General features: G+C 42.1%; 1 non-coding gene across 1 annotated transcript; it reads right to left on the reverse strand.

Moving 5' to 3' along the window:
• Positions 1-573: 573 nt before the first annotated feature.
• LOC130955615 (small nucleolar RNA R71) lies at positions 574-681 on the reverse strand. The gene has a single exon (XR_009076817.1). It is a non-coding gene; the product is annotated as a small nucleolar RNA R71 (small nucleolar RNA).
• Between the last annotated feature and the right edge of the window lie 4,615 nt (positions 682-5,296).

Raw genomic sequence — 5,296 nt, forward strand, 5'->3', positions numbered from 1 at the left:
GATTCCACATTTTCTTGTTCCCTTCTCTTTCATATGAGCAGGAGCAAGGACAAAGGCATTCTTGTTGAAGCTGATCCTGAACCTGAAAGGACTTTGAAGAGAAAGCTAAGAGAAGCCAAAGCACAACTCTCTTTAGAGGACCTGACCGAATTCTTCAAGGAAGAAAACATGGCAGCAGAAAACAACAACAATGCAAACAATGCAAGGAAGGTGCTGGGTGACTTTACTGCACCTACTCCTGATTTTTATGGGAGAAGCATCTCTATCCCTGCCATTGGAGCAAACAACTTTGAGCTTAAGCCTCAATTAGTTTCTCTAATGCAACAGAATTGCAAGTTCCATGGACTTCCAATGGAAGATCCTCATCAGTTTTTAGCTGAATTCTTGCAAATCTGTGACACAGTCAAGACTAATGGGGTTGACCCTGAAGTCTATAGACTGATGCTATTCCCTTTTGCTGTAAGAGACAGAGCTAGAATATGGTTGGATTCTCAACCTAAAGAAAGCCTGGACTCTTGGGAAAAGCTAGTCAATGCCTTCTTGGCAAAGTTCTTTCCACCACAAAGATGGAGTAAGCTTAGAGTGGAAGTCCAAACCTTCAGACAGAAGGATGGAGAATCCCTCTATGAAGCTTGGGAAAGATACAAACAATTAATCAGAAAATGTCCTTCTGACATGCTTTCTGAATGGAGCATCATAGGTATTTTCTATGATGGTCTCTCTGAACTATCTAAGATGTCCTTGGATAGCTCTGCAGGAGGATCTCTTCATCTGAAGAAGACGCCTACTGAAGCTCAAGAACTGATTGAAATGGTTGCAAATAACCAATTCATGTACACTTCTGAAAGAAATCCTGTGAACAATGGGACTAGTCAGAAGAAAGGAGTTCTTGAGATTGACACTCTGAATGCCATTTTGGCCCAGAATAAAATATTGACTCAACAAGTCAATTTGATTTCTCAAAGTCTGTCTGGAATGCAAAATGCACCAAACAGTACTAAGGAAGCTTCATCTGAGGAAGAAGCTTATGATCCTGAGACCCCTTCCATGGAAGAGGTAAATTACCTAGGAGAACCCTATGGTAACACCTATAATTCTTCATGGAGAAATCACCCAAATCTTTCATGGAAGAATCACGAGAGACCTCAACAAGGTTTCAATAACAATGGTGGAAGAAACAGGTTTAACAATGGCAAGCCTTTTCCATCATCTTCTCAGCAACAGACAGAGAGCTCTAAGCAGAATAATTCTGACTTAGCAACCATGATCTCTGATCTGATCAAAACCACTCAAAGTTTCATGACTGAAACTAGATCTTCCATTAGGAATTTGGAAGGACAAGTGGGTCAGCTGAGCAAGAAAATTACTGAACTTCCTCCAAGCACTCTCCCAAGTAACACTGAAGAAAATCCAAAAGGAGAGTGCAAAGCCATAAACATGGCCGAATTCTGGGAGGAAAGAGAGGAGGAGGACGCCACTGAGGAAGACCTCAGTGGGCGTGCACTAACCTCCAATGAGTTCCCCAATGAGGAACAATGGGAATCTGAGGCCCAAAATGAGACCATAGAGATTCCATTGGACTTACTTCTGCCATTCATGAGCTCTGATGAGTATTCTTCCTCTGAAGAGGATGAGTATGTCACTGAAGAGCAAGTTGCTAAATACCTTGGAGCAATCATGAAGCTAAATGACAAGTTATTTGGAAATGAGACTTGGGAGGATGAACCTCCCTTGCTCACCAAAGAACTGGATGACTTGTCTAGGCAGAAACTGCCTCAAAAGAGGCAGGATCCTGGGAAGTTTTCTATACCTTGTACCATAGGCACCATGACCTTCAAGAAGGCCTTGTGTGACTTAGGGTCAAGTGTAAACCTCATGCCCCTCTCTGTAATGGAGAAATTAGGGATCTTTGAGGTGCAAGTTGCAAAAATCTCACTAGAAATGGCAGACAACTCAAGAAAACAAGCCCATGGACTTGTAGAGGATGTTCTGGTTAAGGTTGAAAACCATTACATTCCTACTGATTTCATAGTCCTAGAGACTGGAAAGTGCATGGATGAATCCATCATCCTTGGCAGACCATTCCTAGCCACAGCAAAGGCTGTGATTGATGTTGGTAGAGGAGAGTTGATCATTCAAGTGAATGAAGAATCCATGGTGTTTAAGGCCCAAGGATATCCCTCTATCATCATGGAGAGGAAGCATGAAGAGCTTCTCTCAAAACAGAGCCAAACAGAGCCCCCACAGTCAAACTCTAAGTTTGGTATTGGGAGGCCACAACCAAACTCTAAGTTTGGTGTTGAAACCCCACATTCAAACTCTAAGTTTGGTGTTGGGAGGTTTCAACAAGGTTCTGAGTGTTTCCGAGGCTCCATGGGAGTCCTCTGTCAAGCTAATGACACTAAAGAAGCGCTTGTTGGGAGGCAACCCAATGTTTTATAATTAATTATTTTCTTTTGTTATTTTATCTTTTTTGTAGGTTGATGATCATAAGAAGTCACAAAAACAATGAAAAAAGCAAAAACAAAATGAAAAACAGGAAGAAAAACAGCACACCCTGGAGGAAGATGCTGCTGGCGTTCAAACGCCAGTCAGCCTAGCAGTTGGGCGTTTAACGCCCAGTCTGGCACCTTTCTGGGCGTTTAACGCCAGAAAAGGGCACCAGACTGGCGTTAAACGCCAGTAAAGGGCAACAACCTGGCGTTAAACGCCAGGAATGGGCACCAGCCCGGCGTTTAACGCCAGAAATGGGTCAAAACGTGGATTTTGATGCCATTTGGTGCAAGGATGACTTTTCCTTGACACTACAGGATCTGTGGACCCCACAGGACCCTACCATCACTCTCTCTCTTCTTCCCCCATTCACCAATCACCTCAACACCTCTTCCCCAAAAACCCCTCACCTATCAAATCCCATCTTTCTCTTCACCACTCACATCCATCCTTCATAAAACCCCACCAACCTCACCCTTCAAATTCAAACCACTTTCCCTCCCAAACCCACCCTCAAATGGCCGAACCTTTACCCCCCTCTCTCCTATAAATACCCTTCTTCAACCCTTCATTTTCACACAACCTAAAGACCACTTCTTCCCCCTTTGGCCGAACACACTACCCTCCCCCTCTTCCTCATTTCTTCTTCTTCTACTCCTTTCTTTCTTCTTTTGCTCGAGGACGAGCAAACATTTTAAGTTTGGTGTGGTAAAAGCGTTGCTTTTTCGTTTTTCCATAACCATTATGGCACCAAAGGCCGGAGAAACCTCTAAAAAGAGGAAAGGGAAAGCAAAAGCTTCCACCTCCGAGTCATGGGAGATGGATAGATTCCTCTCAAAGGTGCATCAAGACCACTTCTATGAAGTTGTGGCCTTGAAGAAGGTGATCCCCGAAGTCCCCTTTTTACTCAAAAAGGGTGAATATCCGGAGATCCGCCATGAGATCCAAAGAAGAGGTTGGGAAGTTCTCACCAACCCCATTCAACAAGTTGGAATCTTGATGGTTCAAGAGTTCTATGCCAATGCATGGATCACAAAGAACCATGACCAAAGTGTGAACCCGAATCCAAAGAATTATCTTACTATGGTTCGGGGGAAATACTTGGATTTTAGTCCGGAGAGTGTGAGGGTGGCGTTCAACTTGCCTATGATGCAAGGAGATGAGCATCCTTTCACTAGAAGGGTCAACTTTGATCAAAGGTTGGACCAAGTCCTCACAGTCATATGTGAAGAGGGCGCACAATGGAAGCAAGATTCAAGAGGAAAGCCGGTCCAATTGAGAAGGCATGACCTCAAGCCCGTGGCTAGAGGATGGTTAGAGTTCATACAACGCTCAATCATTCCCACTAGCAACCGGTCCGAAGTTACCATAGACCGGGCCATCATGATCCATAGTATCATGATTGGAGAGGAAATAGAGGTTCATGAGGTTATAGCTCAAGAACTCTATAAAGTGGCAGACAAGACCTCCACTGTGGCAAGGTTAGCCTTTCTTCACCTCATTTGTCACCTCTGTTATTCAGTTGGAGTTGACATAGAAGGAGATATCCCCATTGATGAGGACAAGCCCATCACCAAGAAAAGGATGGAATACACAAGAGACCCCTCTCATCAAGAAATCCCTGAGATTCCTCAAGGGATGAACTTTCCTCCACAAAACTATTGGGAGCAACTAAACACCTCCCTAGGAGAATTAAGTTCCAACATGGGACAACTAAGGGTGGAGCACCAAGAACACTCCATCATCCTTCATGAGATTAGAGAAGATCAAAGAATCATGAGGGAGGAGCAACAAAGGCAAGGAAGAGACATTGAGGAGCTCAAGCACTCCATAGGACCTTCAAAAGCAAGGAAGAGCCGCCATCACTGAGGTGGACCCATTCCTTGATTTCCTTGTTATTTATTCTTCTGTTTTTCGAATTTTATGCTTTATGTTATCCATGTTTGTGTCTTATGATCATTAGTGTCTTAGTGTCTATGCCTTAAAGTTATGAATGTCCTATGAATCCATCACCTTTCTTGAATAAAAATGTGCTTAATTGAAAAAGGAAGAATTGCATGAATTTTGAATTTTATAATAGTTTAATTATTTTGATGTGGTGGCAATATTTTTGTTCTCTGAATGTATGTGTAAACAGTGCATATGTATCTTGAATTTGTGGTTCATGAATGTTGGCTCTTGAAAGAATGATGAAAAAGGAGACATGTTACTGAGGATCTGAAAAATCAATAAAATGATTCTTGAAGCAAGAAAAAGCTATTCAAAAAAAAAAAAAAAAAAAGAGAAAAAAAAACCGAAAAAAAAAAAATCGAAAAAAAAAAGAAAGAAAAGAAAGAAAAAGAAAAGAAATAAAGTTGTGATCCAAGGCAAATAAGAGTGTGCTTAAGAACCCTGGACACCTCTAATTGGGGACTTTAGCAAAGCTGAGTCACAATCTGAAAAGGTTCACCCAATTATGTGTCTGTGGCATGTATGTATCCGGTGGTAATACTGGAAGACAGAGTGCTTTGGGCCACAGCCAAGACTCAATAAATAGCTATGTTCAAGAATCATCATACTTTACTAGGAGAATCATTAACACTATCTGGACTCTGAGTTCCTAAAGAAGCCAACCATTCTGAATTTCAAGGGATAGATTGAGATGCCAAAACTGTTCAGAGACAGAAGGTTAAAAGCCCCGCTCATCTAATTAATACTGATCTTCACAGATGTTTTTGGAATTCATTGCATATTCTCTTCTTTTGATCTTATTTGATTTTCAGTTGCTTGAGGACAAGCAACAATTTAAGTTTGGTGTTGTGAT

This window comes from Arachis stenosperma, chromosome 1, assembly GCF_014773155.1.
Source record: "Arachis stenosperma cultivar V10309 chromosome 1, arast.V10309.gnm1.PFL2, whole genome shotgun sequence".
Taxonomy (NCBI): domain Eukaryota; kingdom Viridiplantae; phylum Streptophyta; class Magnoliopsida; order Fabales; family Fabaceae; genus Arachis; species Arachis stenosperma.